Genomic DNA, 18,483 nt, shown 5'->3' with positions numbered 1-18,483 from the left:
CCTGCTGGTCTAAGTCAAACCTATAACATTACCTTGAACACAGCCCCTCTGTGGCTTCTTTTTCTAAGCTTTCATCTTTGCTTCTTCGGTGAAAATTGTTTTGGAAGAATCATAAGAACACCGAGCAGCAGCAAATAAAAAGAAAATGAAATAGCCTGGCATCTCTGAAAAGTAACAAGATAGACTTATGAAGAAGAAACAGCTGTAATATACAAAGAATTCCAAAATAGAACATTGCAGTCTTCCCCTAGAGCAAAGCAGACAAACACTTGAGTGAAAGATGCAGTTAAGATAGAAACAGGAAGCTTGTGTCCTTAATCACCTCTTTCACCTCAACTGCTACTTCACACACTGTGCTGTTGGAAGAAAATTGAGTTAACTTTAATGAAGGATAAAATAGACTTCCTATTGAATGCTATGCAAATACAATTTAATTTTTAATTACATATCCTCTTCCTACCTGAAACAAATGAACTGAGTCTGCATATAATGGTATAATATCAGAGAATCTATACCAGTTGAAAACAAAGTTAATCATGTTTCCAGCACACATTATAACATATTAGTTGGGGATTTCAAAAACAGAACTGTTATCTGAATGAAGAACATTAGCTTGAGTTGTTAGACTGAAAAGGGAATAGAACAAGAACTACTATTCATTGCCCTACTCTCCCTCTCCCTCCAGATTCTGGTATAGATATCCTTACTCTTCTTTGCCATCTCTACAGCAGACTGCCAAGATGCCTTCATACATTCATCCCTTGAAGATGTGGCTGGTTCTTGTCTACTGTCTAGGTTGATAAACCACTCCCCAGTTCTAATGACATAATTTCAGTATTTTTCCTGTTGCATGGTATGGTCACATCAGTGTTTCAGCATAGGGAACATTCCTCTCTCATACCACTGCCAAAATTAGTCAGTTCCCCTAAAGTCTTGAAGAAATTAATTTGATGTATCTATGCAATCTTATGCTTGGCTTGAGTTAATTGGCTTCACCTTCCATCCATGACATAAAATGTCAGATTTAAAGGTTCTTGAATCTGGTTGCAATTAATTGACCAACTGCCTTTCTGGAAACACCGGACACAATGAGGGCAAAGAAACAGCCAGAAAGTTTACATAGAATTACATCTGCTATTTTACAACTATATTGTTTGTAGACCATTGATATTTGATAGTTTATGTAAGTAGGCTCAGGGTCTGATCGGATGCTTTCTCTGGTGGACTTCATTTCTGGACTTCTTTTTTAAATTGGATAATAATTCTCTACTTATGATTATGGCAAAAATAACCAAAACTAGCTAGCCATAAAATACTGGATCTTTGCTTATGTTTATATATGGTAAACGTCATGTCCAAGGGTACTGCCATTGGGAAAGTCTAACAGATGGAAATAAAAGCTATATTCGTACAGTAAACTTGCTGCCCTGGTAGCAGCATCTGTGTAGGAGGGATATTTAGCATAACTGAGTGCCAACTAGCCTACTACCAGTTAGCATGTACATATGACTATGCAGATGCTGCTACAATACCTCTGGTTTAGAGAGGAGCCCACTTTGAGCAAGACAGTGTGCTTGACAGGCTGCTGCTTCTGGGGCAGCAAGTTTACTCTGTGCATACCTTTTTGTGCATTAAAAGGCAATACATTATATCACTTTCTAATATTACTTTTCAATGTTAGAAAATGCTATAGCTATCACAAAGATGTTTAATTTCCAGTGTGAATGGAGATGTCTACAGGATTGTGAATGAAATGGTAGAGGTACCACGCTATGCCAATGTTTGAAGCCCATGACTCATGGAATCTAAACATGCTTACTTTCTGTGATATCCTAAAGGCTGAACTTAAATACAACATTTCAAACAAGAATAGGCTCTTCTCTTAGCTTTCCACAGTCAGCAAAAGCACAACTGTGCAAATCTCATTCAAGGACAAATAATACATACTTAGTGGTGGTGGTGTTGTTGTTCATAGAATAATAGAAAATTAGAGTTGGAAGGAACCCCAGGAGGTCATCTAGTCCAACCCCTTGCTCAAAGCAGGACCATCCCCAACTAGATCAATCCATCCAGGGCTTTGTCAAGCTGGCCCTTAAAAAACCTCCAAGGATAGAGATTTCCCACCTCTCTAGCTAACCTGTTCCAGTGCTTCACCACCCTCCTAGTGAAAAAGCTTTTCCTAATATCTAATCTAAACCTCCCTTGCTGCAACTTGAGACCATTGGTCCTTGTTCTGTAATCTGTCACCACTAAGAACAGTCTAGCTCTATCCTCTTTGAAAACACCCTGCAGGTAGGCTGCTATCAAATCCCTCCTCAGTTTTCTCTTCTGCAGACTAAACAAGCCCAGTTCCCTCAGCCTCTCCTCAGAAGTTGAGTGTCTCAGCCCCCTAACCATTTTTGTTGCCCTCCATTGGAGTCTCCAATTTGTCCACATCCTTTGATAGTGGGGGGCCCAAAACTGGACACAGTACTCCAGATGTAGCCTCACCAGTGCAGAAATAGAGAGGAATAATTACTTCCCTCGATCTGCTGGCAACACTCCTACTAATGCAGTCCCATATGCCCTCTGCCTTCTTGTTACCCTTCAGATCTCTTGCTAGCTGCAAATCCAACTGTCCTTTGGCCTTCCTGATTTCATCCCTGTATGCCTAAGCAATATTCTTATATGCCTCTCTGGTCTTCTGTCCAAACTTTCACTTCTTGTAAGGTTACTTCTTATGTTCTAGCTCACAGACAAGTTCTCTGCTAAACCAAGCTGGTTGCCTGCCATATTTGTTATTCTTCCTATACATCAGATTGGTTTGTTCCTGTGTCCTTAGTAAAGTTTATTTAAAATACACCCAGCTCTCCTGGACTCTTTTCACCCTCAGACTGGTCTTCCAGGGGATCCTGCCCATCAGTTCCCTGAGGGAATCAAAGTTTGCTTTTCTGAAGTCCAGGGTCCATGCTCTGCTGCTCTCCATTCTTCCTTTTGTCAGGATCCTGAACTTGATCATCTTGTGGTCACTGCTGCCCAAGTTGCCATCCACTTCTACATCCCCCGCCAAATCTTTCTTCTTTGTGAGCAGCAGGTCAGGAAGAACATAGATCATAATTGATCTCTCCAACACTTGTGCCAGGAAGTTGTCCCCAACACTCTCCAAAACCTACCTGGATTGCCTATGCACTGTTATATTGACCTCCCAACAGATGTCAGGGTGATGGACGTCTCCCATGAGAACCAGGGCCTGTGATCTGGAAACTTCCATAATTGTCTGAAGAAAGTCTCATCTACCTCATCCTTCAGGTCTGGTGTTCTATAGCAGATACCCACCATGACATCACCCTTGTTGCTCTCCCCTCTAGCCCCAACCCAGAGACTTTCAACAGGCCTATCTCCAGTTCATACTGGAGCTCTGAGCAATCATACCGCTCTTTTACATACAGCGCAACTCCTCCTCCTCTTCTCCCATACCTGTCCGTCCTGAACAGCCTCGCTGTTGTTATTGTTAACTGGATGTTATTTGACTATTCCTTGTGTCACTGAAGTCTTAAAATGTTTTTTCAAATGTACAGGATTACAAAATGTCTCATTTGAAATATATTTTTGTCTCCACTGGCTAAATCTAAAGCAGCAACAGCCTCAAATATTTTTACAATGCAAGTCACTTCTGTACATTCCCAAAAGGAAAAAAAAAAATTAGAGCAATTTCTCATGTATCACAGCAAGCTGTGTTCTGTCTGGTTACTATATATCGCATTAGCTTAACGTAGCACAATGTGAATATGCAGCATGAGCAACCCATTATAAAATATTAGAAAATTTTAAAGTATGTTTCTCCAGCATGATGGCTTCTGTGAATTCAGGTAATGATCAACTCAATTTAATGGAGACTACCAAGAAGTGTGTATGTAAGTAGGGAGAGGAAGGGGAAAAGGAAAATCTCAATTGTACCTGCATTAGGTACACTGCAACATATATACTATCAGAACATCTGAACAGATATAAATGACTGGATTTAGGACTTGCAAACACATGTCCATTTCAGTGTCACAGTTTGTAAAGGTTCTCTATACAAAATGTTTCCGAACCATTATGCACTTGCATGTTTTCTCTCTGTCTGCCAGACTTTTCTGTTTGTCTCTCTCTGATATCCATACCTAATTTCATAATTTCCAGAAGCACTCAAGGGCTAACAGGGCTCTCAGAGATGCCAATTAAACTGGCTAGGCAGTTTAGCAAGCTACTTATTACAAATCTGCTTTGTGCAAATCTTGTTTAAAATTACATAGCTTGTATTTGAAATTATAATATGCAGAATTCACTTGCGGTTTACAGATTCATAGGAATTAGAAAAAAAATTAAAAAGAAGCTTTCTAAGGAACATCCCTTCCACTTTGTCTTAAAGTAAAACCTGAACTTTAGAGATCAGCTTGCTACAGAGGCATGGTCTCTGATCAGTCAGCTGGAGGGAATCCTGAGTTAAAGGGTGTCTCTGGCTAAGCATCTTATGAGACATATCAATATGCTTGCACAGCTAATCCAAATAGCCTTCAAGAAGACATGGCATCGCAACACATAGATTGTAACTTGTAAAAATGTCCATAAATCATTATGGCATGAATAAGAAGTTTAGCTAAATGCATGGTTGTCATTTCTGTGGGATTAGCAGGTTCATTTCAAGGGTTTAATTAAAAGGATTCATATAAATATCCTTGAAGCTTGGCATTAAGGAACAAGCTGCTGTCTAAGTCTATATTTTAAAGTGCCAGTGGGAGAAAAGTCAGGTTTATTCCTGTTTTTGATAAAACCTTTGTATTAATGGGAAAATATTGCAATGAGGTATAAAGGCCAAATCCATTAAAGGATTTACACATTAGTATCCATTATGGGTAGCTCCTGGGTGTCTAGCCCCCAGGGTGGAATACAGAACCCGAAATTAGGGCACATAGGATCCCTATCCATTAGATGAGGAGTGGTATAGATGTCAAAATGGTGATCCAAAAAGAAAACAAACAAACAAACAAAAAACACTGCATGTTGCCCTAGAACTTCTAAAAAGTGGCTGATAGAAAATGCCAAGCACAAGGTTTGCTCCTTTACGAAACTTAGAAGGCTTCCAGGAAACACCTCCATCCACTTGTAATCTACAATACACAAGCCTTTCCTGAGAACTACTCATTGTAAAAACTGAGTGGGTTCACTTTTTTCTGATCAAAAAAAGGCTTGAGATGATGGCAGGAAGCTTTTATGTCTTCATCAGGATGCTTACCCAGGCTGTAACAGATGTGTGTTACAGGCAGCCCTTAGCCTGAGGTGGTTAAAACCCAATTTTCCTTGTTTCAGCACTGTTCCTAAAAGCCAAGTTATAGAACAGGTTAGGTGGAGGCACTCTACACCATTCCTCTTTGTCTAGGGACACAGCTTCAAGGGACACAAGAGATGGAGAGCAAGCAAGTTTGAACCTGACATTATAGCATGATGGCAAGGGGATTCTGTTGGGAGAAGAGGGTCTGGGACTTTCTATATTTTATCTAATGACATTTTAATATTAAATCCATAAACTTTCCTGAGATTAGACACCAGAAGGTAAGACTTTTTGTGCCACAAATGACCAACAGACTAGAGCGCCTGCCACTCCCCATAGCCCCTGACATCCCCTGGCATCCTCCACCATTCTCCATAGCCCTCAACAACCTCCTTCACTCCTGACACCCCGCAACATCCTCCTGCCACTCCTTACATCCACCCACATCCATATCCCTGCCCCGCCCCCCGCATCCCTAACTTACCTTTGACAGTGCTGGGGCAGCAGGAGCACCACAGAGACACTCTGGCCAGAAACCAGAGCATATCTCCTGGAGGACCAACTCCCAGCTTGCCTCCAGGCACAGTCTGGAGCCATGCCTTGCCCTGTTGTTCTGCAGCATGGGTTTGGTTTTTTTTACTTCTGGATATCCAGGGGTTTAATTTTGTTCCTGCACTGCAAATATGCAGTATGGGGAACATTTTTTTTGTTGGTACATGTACATCTTGCAACATCTCAAAGGGATTTGAGACACTGCAAGACGCATATGCGCACTTGTCTGGACATGTCCTGAGATGCCTAGTGTCTGGATTCTCATGTGGCTCTGAACTCCTTTTACTAGGAAAGATGTACACATATCCAGAAGTACAATTCTAGTCACCTAGGGAACTTACAAGTAGGGAAGCGCCTACATTCCTTTGGCACGTCCATGTTTAAGTGGCTACCCAGTGGGGGGTCCTTAGATTGCAGTTTTGGATTTAGCTGCCTAGATTCTGCCTAAATCCAGCTATAGGCATGTAAATCCTCTATTCAATCTAATCCTTAGTGATTGTTTAATGTATATTTCTGTGGGAAGTAAAAGAGACTACTAATTACTGTTGTCTGAATAATGCCATTTAGCACAATGCTCTTCCTTTCATAGTTTGTTTGTTGGTTGCTCTGTTATCACTGTTCATTTTGTTTTGTTTTTAGTCTAGAAAATGTGATTCCATCAGTGATTTTCCCATTCCCATTACCACAGAGTGGCTTGTCCTGTCTTTAAAAGACTAATATGAAAATAGAAACACTGTTTATACTTTCAGCCTGAGGACAAAATCCTAGCCTGTTGTATTTGGAGAGCAGGAAAAACAGGGTTGAACTTTCACTAGCATATACAGCAGCTGAGGTGACATTTTAAAATAGTACTTCCTGCATAGTCAAAATGCTTGGCTAATTCATCAAACAATGTTGCAAAGCAACAAGGAAAGGTAATGCATTGATTTAGATGCCTGATGAGGATCCCATGTCTCTGTGCATATTCGTTTGGCATCATCAGGTTTCATCCTGCTATCATTCTACAGAAAGAAAGTATACAACATATATTGAAAAGCGCTCTAAATGCATAACTAATTAACATTAAAAATCATACTCCTTTAATGCCAATAAAATGTTGAACCATGACTTTGGAAAAGAGTTTTAATAATGCTTACTAGAAGTTGCTTTTACTGTTTTAATTTAAAAGCTTAATTGGAAGCTTTAACAGCATCCAATTAAGCTCATTAAGAAAAAAATAAGTAATTGTGAAAGGTCTTGACTGTCATGCGATTCCTTACAATGGGAGGGGAATGTGATCATATATTCAACCTGAAAACCGATTATGAAATCATCTTTGTTCTTCATTGTTAGCATCCCCATATCTTTCAGTGCTTATCTTTCCTCCTTTGTTCTTTTGAGAAACTGACCAATGTTGATACTTTTAACTTCCAAGGACAATTCTGAATTCTTTATTTGTACTTCTTAGAGAAAAGAGAATTTAATACAAAATTAAACATTTCTATATGATTTTGAACCACACAATTGAGTTAAATACATGGTTTTATCCATTCAATGTTTGATTGGTTAGTTCAGGATACATATAGGAAACTTATGTATGAAGAAGAACATGCTGCATGTCAGTTTCACAGTCTTTTATAACACTTATCAATCCAGAATTGTAGTTTTTCACAGGAAAATTGAGATGCATTATAAAATTCACAGTTAACTGCAGTACACCCTCCCTCCTGTATTAGATGAAGCTTTTCTTGAAGTGTGTGTATGTATGTGTGTGTGTGTGTGTGTGTGTGTGTGTATACAATTTTAATCATTTCAATCATAGTAAGAAAGTTTTCTCATTGAGTAAGGCCTTGGAGCATATGCTAAAAGTGGTAGATTCTTGATTAGTTGGACAATATTTGGATTAGTGTGACAGTTATTTGATAATATCCTTTTAAGAGCCTGGGTTCATTACCTTTAGTAATAAATACATTTATTGTTATATTCCTGGTTATTTTCTGCCCTCATGTAGTCATTGAAACACCCAGTCTTTCATCTGCATCCAAATGCATATCTGTCTCTATATGGCCATTCAGTATGCTGCTGCTGCTACTCCAAGACAATTCTCATTTCATGGCTTTATTTTTTTTAATAATCTTGCTCAGTGTATGAGCTTCACTGGCCAGTAATAGCAATAAAAATTAAATCACCCAGATACATTACAGGAAATGACAAACTGGTCCACTGGTTTGCAAGCAATACAAATATTTTAGTGCTTGTCTTTTTTTTTTTCTCTGAACGCTTGTTTTTAAATTTATGAGGCATCAAAATTCCTAAGATCTTCATGCCATGCAGTATGCTACAAAATGCTGTTCCCAGCACCAGTTCTGAGCCAAAATGTATCAGTTGAAACATTTTGCAAAATTTGGGGGGGGTTTCACAAACGTTATAAACAATTGGAAAAACGCACTTTAAAAAGTTCCCCCCACCACCTTTTCTATCTCCATACTGATTACTTCAGTGGCAAAAATACAATTTTAAAATTTAAATGTACTGATAAGAAGCCAAATATGAGAGTGTAAAATGAAGAGTAAAATATTAATTGTACAGTGAAAATACAGCCTACATGCAAGGTGGTTTTACTCTCCGCATGAAAACAATTGGTGACCAAGTGAGGAAATGATGGAAGTGCCTGAGAAAGAAGTAAATTATACAAAGGAAGATGATCTGCTATTCAAACTGTAATAAATTTAAATAATTAAAATAGAAGCAGCACATAAAAAGCTTTCATAAATGGAAAATATGCTGGGTTTTTTTCAAATCTATTGTAGTGTGATATGAACAAAGACTGAAGGATCCAGACCCACTATATTTTTTTCATGAAAGCAGAGTCTAGATGCTGTAGCCATCACAGTGGCTGTATCTACATGTTCATTAATGTGACATAGTTACTGTACATTAAGTTTAGTACTTGCATAACCAAGCACTAAATCGATGCACAGAAACTGGAGCTACTGCACAGTAGTGCCAGTGCACGACTTTTTAGTGATGCTAACTGCACAGTACCTAATACTACTGCACAGTGTTATATTAGCATGGGTTTTGCCCAGCATGCTACTGCACAGTGTTATTAGGCTTCTGTGCAGTTTGTGTCTCATATAAATACAGCCAGTGATTTATGACAGCTTAATTTTCAAATGTGGGTACTTTACAGGGGATTTCAGCTCTTACATTTAGAAACTCCCCCTCCATGTGTAGTTATGTAAATATTAAGTTTATTTGCATTAATATTGCTTTGGAAAACTTTTCAAGTAGGTTTGGATAAATAAAAGAGGGAAATCTTGATGGGTATATTTTTGTTACTTGAACTGAGCAGTTTGTTCCTTGTGCCTCTTGTACCTATAACCTCCTATATTTGATTATCTGTGAAAATATGAACAGAGCAAACCTACATTTTTCGCATTTCAAAATGTCTTAAGGGTTTCACAGAGTTAGTAGTTGTTGTTATTGTTATTAAATATTTCCCTTTTTCTAGCCAGTTAAGTGAGTAAACACTTGTTTACAAGATTGGTTGTGGAAAGCCATTCACTTATATTGGTCAGATTGTTTTACTAAGTGCTTTCACAGCACTTAGTCTGAATAGATGCTTTCTTTTTTGCACAGTAGAGTCATTTTAACACAAGAATTGTAATAAATCATTTTCCAGAAAAATAAAGGTCTATTTCATATATAAAGAGGAAAAAAATGAAAAATCTCAGGTCACCCAGTAAGGGAATGGAAACTTCATCTTTTGAGTGTTAGGTCACAAATTATACACTGGGTGCATCTACATGAGATGCTTTACCGTGAAGAAGACTAATTGGTTATATGGTAAAGCATCACTGTCTACATGTGCTGATGCTTACTGATAAATTAGTCTACTGTGCTTGCTGATAAATTAGTGTACTGTATGGTTAACGTGCAGGTAGCACGTTAACCACACAGTAGTCACTGCTCAGTAGCTCATGTGGAGACATCAAGTGGGAGCAAATTTGCTTTCAGTCAGCCTCACCACTGGGGGGTCACCCTCAGGCTGACCCCAAAGCCACAGGGCTTAGAGCTTCTCCAGCCCTGGACTAGGGCTGCTCTTTGCCTGGCCCATCCTACCCCTGAAAATGCTGTGGTGACCCTAGGGCTATGTGCCACCGGTAGCCAGCCTCTGGCTACTGGGTCCCACAGCAGTGGCCCCAAGCTAGCTGCAACATCCTCCCCAGACCCCAGCATTGTCTCCTGGCCCAACCCCACCACCTGCCTGCCTGTTCTACACCATGCTGTTGTGCTGGGCACTGCAGGCACCTGCTCAGGCCCTCCAGCACCTGCACTTTTGAGTGTAGCACCTGAGGGCCATTGAGGGAGCTATGCTGGCATAGTCCCTGACTCCCTGATGCCATACACTGCCTCTCAGGGAAAGAACTGGTCCAGGAGGAGACCATGGACCTTGTGGCACTGCAGCAAGGCTCCAGCACCCACATTTATGAAGGCTCATCAGGCCACATATGGAAGTGCAGGCACAACTGGTCCGTGCACCAGTGCCATATAAAAGTCAAGGCACAGTGGGTCATTGTCACCAACCATAACAACCAATCGGTGGCTGCCTGCAGATCCATGCCATTTATGCAGCAGCTGGACCACATCCTCATTTCCTGGGACCCTGGTGAGAGCTGTGCCATGTATTCCAGCATAGGCAACCTGTCCAAGCCTCTGCTGTAGCCTGGCAGCAGTGATGAGGTATCAGTGGGGCAGGGCCCCTTGAGGCACCAGGAGCCTGTCCCGCCATGATCCCCACTCCAGCAGCTCCCCCAACCCAGGCCACTGCCTGCCCTGCCAGCTCTGGGTGCATTGTCTCCCACCACGGAGGTCAACCTTGGCATAGCACAGCCTGTCCTCATGAGCTCCAGCTCCTCTCTGGAGGAATCTCTTTCCTGACCAACCAGGCACCGTGCTCCTGCACCCCAGGACACTGTCAGGAGCTGTACATCATCACTACCAGTGGGGACAGACTCAAGCCACTGGGCATGCCTGCCACTTCCATCCAGTAAGCCCTGCACTTTCAGGAGGGCCCTCCCTGCCCCTGTCCCTGCCCAGCCCAGCCCAGCTGAGCTCCTCCTGGCCTTCAGAGTCCCCCCTCCCCCAGCATGCAGTATGTGCCGTCAGCTAGGCAAGCACAGGCCTCTCACAGAGATAAATGCATCAATGTCAGAGGTGATGTTGTCCTCAGCTATGGGGTGCAGGGATGTGTAGTGAAGGCACAGGTATTCCTCAAGGTGGTGACAAACATTGCAGGGAAGTGCAGGCTGCCTGATTCTCAGGGTCCAGCACCAGTTACTCAGATGCCACCACTGGGTCACCATGGTGATCAGCAGCAGCATGGCATAGTGGGTCAGGCCAGCCTCAGTTCATGCAAACAGCTTCTTATGGCATGTCTGAGGCCATTCTTAACAGGGGCATGTTTGGGGTGCAGAGCCTGTGCGATGGGGCATCCCTGGGGTGCCTCTCCAGGGAGGCCCCTGTGGGGAGGGAAGGGGATGCTACCAACTCTGTGCCTCAGTAAGTTGGGAGCCCCTCACCCCCTGAGCCTGGGTGCAATGGGCCTGGTTGCAATGAAGGAGATGGCCTGGCCTTCAGGAGGAGAAGCGGGGGGAAGTGGGCCTAGAGCCATGGCAGCAGGTGCTGCCACAAGCCAAGTCAGTCCCAGCCAGAAAAAGCAGGCTGCCTGCAGCCAGCACCCAGCAGCCCACCTACTTCTGTGGAGAAAGCAGGGATTGGGAGCATTGGCTGATGGCTAACCCCACCACACTGGGGAAATGGACCCTAGCCCAGGTTCTGTCTGGCCCACTTATCATAGTCCCTGGGCACCTGTACACCTGGTGCCCTGCCCACTGCTGGTGGGTGTGTGGCTCACCTAGGACATCAGTCAAGGGTGCCCATCACTGTCACTGCTACAGCTGCAGCTAGTGATCTTACCAGCCATCCCCACCCCACTGCCTGGGCCTACCCCTGCTACTTTCCCTGCCCCCATGTGGCCCCAGAACAGGAGCTGCCACAGCAAGGCCAGAACTACACATGGTCCCTGCTGGCCCTGGCTTCTGGCTTCCAGATGCAGGAATGGGAGCCCACCATGCTGGCAGAGCATCAACTGCCTTTATCTCCAGGTAATCCCCCCATCTGCTGGCCTTGCTGTGGCATGTACACCCACAGTGGTATGGCCAAAGGCTGGGGTGCCAGGCACCTGTACCTGGGCTCTATCCCCTAGGCACTTCCACCTCACTGCCCCTCCCCATCCCCCCGCAGGAGGGCACACAGAGCACTTCATGTAGTCTGCACGAGGAAAAGAATGCTTTATTGGTGGGTGGGGTGGTTGGTGGAGCAGCTCTATGGGTCAGGGGGTAGGGGAAGGGTTCTCTGGTTTGAGAGGGGGGAGGGATGTGGTCTGTTGTTGGGGATGGAGATGGGAGGGGTCTGTTGTTAGAGAGGGAAAGGGAGGGGGAGGGGGGCTGTGTTTGTGGAAAGGAATAAAGTGTTTTTAATAAAACTGTCTGTAATGAGCATGGTGTTGGGGGCACACAGTGGGGCTAGGGTCCATGGCTGGCTGTCCAAGTGGTCTACAGCAGAGAGTTACAGCATCCCATCAGGTGGCAAAAAGAGCACTCCATGAGTGCATGGTTTGGCCAAAGCACCCATTGAAGTATGCCTGGCAGGGGTCCAGCTGGCTGATTATAGGGCCATATGAGCCAGGAGAAGAGCAGCTAAGCAGGGTCTCCAGTGAGAAGGAATAGGACTGTCAAATCACGCAGCTGGAGGTCTGGCACTCCTGGTGTGAAACACCTGCTATCCAGGGCTGGCAGGGTGGATTTGCAGAAGAAATGAGCATCATAGACACTTCCCTCCTAGCTGACATTCACGTTGAAGGCACCACAATGTTTGATGATGGCCTGCAGCAGGGTAAAAGCCCCTCCAGCTGTAGTAGGGACAGTCCCTGTGGGGTGAGCAGGTGATAAAGATGTGGATCCCATCCAGGGCCCTGATTCACTGGGGGAAACCCAGGACATGGAACCCTGCTACCACCTCCAGGAGATCATGGACCCAGAGCACGGTATGCCACAGCATGTCCTGAAGGTCACTGCAGACCCTGAGGTTGGCCTCCCTAGCAGTCACCTTGTCCACACCAAAAAGATGGCTGATGTAGCACAGGCTGACAGGCATGTTGGTGTCCTGCCACTCCAGGTGTGTGATTGAGGATCTCCTGCAAGGTAGCCTGGGTTATGCAAAAGGACTCCAGCTACTGCTTGTCATCCCAAATGCACTGGATAACATATAGGCACCATTCCTGTTTAGCCAAGTGGCCTCACAAACAGCCAGGCTGGAGCCCCAGGACCTCATGGACAGAACCTATGGTGGTGTCCATATATGTACCATTGGTGTCCCTGGTGGGGTCTGGGTGGCAACACAGGGGCTGGGCAGAAGCAGTGCACCGGGAGAGGGCTGGTGGGTCTGGCCACATGACTGTGCAGCACAGGGGGGCAGGCAGGGTCACCATGGCGGTGAAGCATGGTGAGCAGGGTGGTAAGCAGAAGTCCATGGTGTGGGTTGTTGCTTCTGGGGCCTGGGGTGGAACAGCCATTGTGCAGTGGGCACAAGCCCTGGTGACAGAGTTGGACAGGGCTGTGCCAACATTCTGCAGCCTTCTCCGGGCCAGAAAGGCAGGTGTCCAGGGATCATAGCACAGGGCTGGCTTTTAAAGAGGGCTTCTGGCTGCAGGCAGCTGTGGCCAGAGCCTCTAGCTCCCCTGGCTGCTACAGGGGGAGGGTGCAGGGCCAGAGTAGACTGGGGGCAGGCTAGTGTCATGAGCAGCAAAACTGTTCCCAAATGGTCGCATGTGTAGACACCTGCCCAAGGCAGGTTTACTCTGCAGTAAATTACTGCACAGTAAACCCATATAGCACTAATTGCACATGTAGATGCATACACTGTGTATAGAGCAAGGCTGTCTTAAATAATTGAGCATCAAGTAATTTTATGTAAAACACTGAAAAATGTGTTGTCTTGAGAAATAAGAAATGTCAAGATAAATCTTAATTGTTCCTATTGATGCGAACTCAGGAATGTGACTCCTCCATTTAGTCACGTAATGTGCCTCAGGGACATCATGATTCAAGACAAGCAAAATTGGCACAATTATTATTCATATTTTATTACTAAAGAAAGAAGGAAAAAAACAGGGCTAACAGCAGAAAACAGTTGTTATTTAAGTTCTACACTCTTTTTCTTTGTAGAAAGTGTTAAATATAGATTAGACCTAAGGAAGTGGGTGCTTCAGATGGGGATACATTTCTTTAGGTAAATTAACACCAGGGAATATTATTCCCCAATTCAGCAATGAAGCCTTTATTAATTTATGTAGTATATAGTTGGGTAAATTAACCTCAAATGTTAATATATACAAGTTTATTTTAGCATACTAACCTAAACCCTTTTAAGTTATTAAAGTACTCTTTAATGTCTTTATAAATGGTCTGGACTCTGGTGTCAGAAGCGGACTAGCTAACTTCACTGATGATACCAAAGTTTGGGGAAGAGTATCCACATTTGAGGATAGGCTGGTAATCCAGGCCATCCTCAATAGGCTTTCAAAGTGGGCAGATGAAAACCTGATGAAATTCAATATGGAGAAATGCAAGGTGCTCCACCTCTGGGGAAAACAAACCTGCATCACACTTATAGGCTTGGCAATGCTACAGTAGCTAGCACCACAATGAAAAGAGACTTGGGGGTCATGATTGACCGCAAGATGAACATGAGCCACCAATGCAATACCACAGCTGTCAAAGTGAACAAAACTCTGGCTTGCGTCTACTGATGCATCTCGAGCAAGACCCAGGATGTCATCCTTCCACTGTACTCGGCCTTGATGAGGCCACAGCTGGAGTATTGCATCCAATTCTGGGCTCCAGAATTCAGGAAGGTCATGGATAAGCTTGAAAGAGTCCAGGGGAGAGCCACACACATGATCAGATACAAGAGAACATGCCTTATGAAGGGAGGCAGCAAGCTATGGGAGTCTTCAGGAGCCCGGCCACAATTCTGGTGTCGCCACAGTGAGCTGCAGGAGGTGTGCATCAGGATCTGGGGGAATATCTGTTCACCAGAGCACCCCAAGGGATGACAAGATCCAATGGTCACAAACTCCTGTAAGACCATTTTAGGCTGGACATAACAGAAAAACTTCTTTAGTGTCCAAGCCCCCAAGGCCTGGAATAGACTCCCCGAGAAGTGGTGCATTTACTAGGGATATGCGAAAAGGGCTTTATTCAATTCAGACTGGGATTCAGCATGAATCAGGGACGGTGATTCAATTACTTGATTCGGATCACTGTCTCTGATTCAATTTGGCCAAATCTGAATCTGAAGATACAATGCTGATTCGGAGAATCAGTGATTCAGGCACAGACATAGCTTTAAATGTTTTTTCTACATACCTCAAGGTACCGGGTGCGGCTTGTGAATGCTACAATGCTGGGGCGGATGGAGTATCCCACAGGAGCATGGGGGTTACCCCTGCATGCTCAGCGGTGAACCTGGGAGAGTCTCCTGGGGAGCGTGCTGCCCCCCCACCCCTGCAACCCCCAGCTCGACAATCAGCCATGGGTGTCTCCCAGACCCAGGAGGCACCAGCTGTCAAGCCAGGAGAGCATGGGGGCCCCCCTGCGCTCTCTCCAACAGACCTGGAAATGGGCCAGAAGTGCTTGTGGTTCACTTCTGGGTCTGCTGCCAAGCACACTGGGGATCTCCCCATGCTTCTGTGGGACACTTCATCCACCCCAGCATCACAGAATTCACAAGCCACCTAGTACCTTGAGGTATGTAGAAAAAACATTTAAAGCTGTGTCTATGTCTCAATCACTGAATCTTTCCAAATCTCTGAAGTGATTTGGAGGGTTCTGATTCGATTCAGAGAGATTAAAAGACCTTCTGATTCAATTTGGATTCAGAGATTTGGCCACCAAATGGAGCCGAATCTCCACCAAATCGAATCAGGGACCAAAGCTTTGCACAGCCCTAGCAAGCACCTACTCTGGACACTTTTAAGAAACATTTGGATGCTTATCTTGCTGGGATCCTTTGACCCTAGCTGACTTCCTGCCCCTTGGGCAGGGGGCTGGACCCAATGATCTTATGAGGTCCCTTCCAGCCCTAATGTCTAAGAAATCTATGAAACTTTATACATGGAAAGAAGTAAATAGTATTGAAAAGTCCTATAAAACTGCTGAAATTTTATTTAATTTAATCTCAAGACAGGCCAGTTCATGAGCATTAAAGAACTTTAAATTTAAATTAAGGTCCACAACTTCTCTCTGTTTGCTAAAGTTAACCTGTCTTCTTTCCAGTACTCCACAATATAAACAATCTGGTATTTAACAAGAGACTCTATTAATACCTTGTATTACGATACCATTTCAATAACTTATAACAATATTACAAGAACAATTTAAATTTAATCTCAGAGTGCTTCTGCAAACTCTATTTCATCAACACTGAAATGTCCTTAATATCATCATAATTTTGAGGATGCTGTAGACTAAATATTGGATTCTTCTTGATGCTGTATTGGAACTTATTTGTTTTTTACCTGTCTTGCTACTGCTGTTTTCCTATCTATAGAGGTGATGGCTTGAAGGTGTGATGAAATTAAAACTGAGATACCATTGGAAGAACAGGAAGGAAGAGAGAGAGAGAGAGAGAGAGAGTAGGCACTTAGAGAGAAAGTATGTAGTAGAGAATTAAAAGGCATTAATACTCTTGTCATAGTTTCATTAAAGTCAGAAAACAATACTACTTTCAGGAGCTTGATTGGATCCAATATATATTCTATAGTTAGCTTGGTTGGATTGCAACAATCAATTACAATTTATCATGTAATACTTAGTTACAGTTGCACATATAGCAATACAGTGGTATTGTATAGTTCTACCAAAATCTTTTGTAAACATATATATATGCTTCTGTAAACACAATATATGTGTGTGTGTGTGTGTATGTGTGTGTGTGTGTGTGTACACACACACACAAGTCAATTCCCAAAACACAGACCTTTAAATACCATTGCTAAGGCAACAGTAACAAACATTCACAGCTGCAGAGCACTTTTAAAATGGCTGATCGCATGCAAATTTAATCCTTGTTAAATTTGCCATCAGATGAAGGTGCTGTAGGGCAGAGCGCTTTAGTAAACCTGTGTACAGGTTCACTGCCAGGGTTAACTTTTGTGTGATTCCACACCCATCCCATGAGCCTTTGCTCTGTGCTGCACTCTAGCCTAGGTAAGGCAGAGCTTGTCTCATCTGTCTGTCCCAATGATAGGCCAGGTTTGCCCCTGGGCTGTCAATGACAGCCTTTCATCCCAGCCCTGTCCCCTCCCTTTGGGCAACTGACAGCCACCCTGACTGGCAGAGCTAGGGTGACTACATGGGACAACGTATGTACACACCCCTAATCTCCTCTCTACCAGGTATATGTCTAGGAATATCCACAGAAGGCTAGAAAATCATACTCTCGTTTCTTCTTTTTGGCTTGTAAGGTTTTTATTTCTGTGTTTGTAACATGGTAAGGACCCCATCCTTGGTTCCATTTTCTAACTCTTAGTCCAAAGTAGACATCAATCTAAATAGGTTTAATTACAAAGAATTTATGTACCTCAAGTGCCTCAGGATACATCTTTTACAACTGAGAAAGTAATGTAGTGGGCACATCTACAGGAGACACTGACAGCGGTAGCCAAAAAATACTATGCAATAGCATGTCACAGCATGGACAGTGCTAATACACTACTGCACAGTATTATTAGACTACTGTGCAGTATCATCACCCAAAAGGCTTTTGCTGGTGCTGCTGCACAGTAACTCCAGTTACCATGCATTTATTTAGTACTTGCTAATACAAGTACTAAATAAATGTTCAGTTACAACTGCACAGTATTTTCTCATGTAGATGCACCTGGTAAGATACATTTTAGTCACATTGTTCTCTGCATTATCTTCATATTGCATCTGGGTATTAATCCTGGCTTAGACCCTGGAGTAATTTATAAGAAGGATCCAAGTTTTTGCTAATCTGTCAATAGTTGCCTAGTGCCAACGTGCGAAAAAAACGCTTCCTTTCTGACAACCTCTTCCATCCAAAATGCCTGAGGTTTCACTGACTGTCTAACAATTAAATGAATAAAGAATTTCAGCACTAATTTTTAGCAGGCAGACTTTCACATTCACTTACCTAGCATAGTGTGGCCTGTAGTTGGTGCACTACGTTTCATGGTCTATGTATGGGTTGACTATCTCGTCTGAGACTCTTTTTCAGTCTAACCACTTATAAGTGAATTGTGGGGTCACTTCTCAAAACAAGTGGAGTCACAGGCCTACCACATGTATTTGGAAAGGACTGTTCAGCCAGGAAATGTAACACCAACAGCTCTTTGGTTGCATCTCTTGAGTAGATCCTGCTGGTTGCCAACATGTACTTGGCCAAGTCTAGTATGAGGAAGAGCTATTCTTCAGAAGCCCATAGACAATACTGGTATGCAGTAACATAAAAACATCTTCTTCAAAATAGTATATAACTTATGCTGCCATAAGGCAGGCAGTAACTATTCT

The sequence above is a fragment of the Alligator mississippiensis genome, chromosome 5, assembly GCF_030867095.1.
Source record: "Alligator mississippiensis isolate rAllMis1 chromosome 5, rAllMis1, whole genome shotgun sequence".
Classification (NCBI taxonomy): domain Eukaryota; kingdom Metazoa; phylum Chordata; order Crocodylia; family Alligatoridae; genus Alligator; species Alligator mississippiensis.
The sequence above is the reverse complement of the archived record's forward strand: the minus strand, read 5'-3'. Positions refer to the sequence as shown.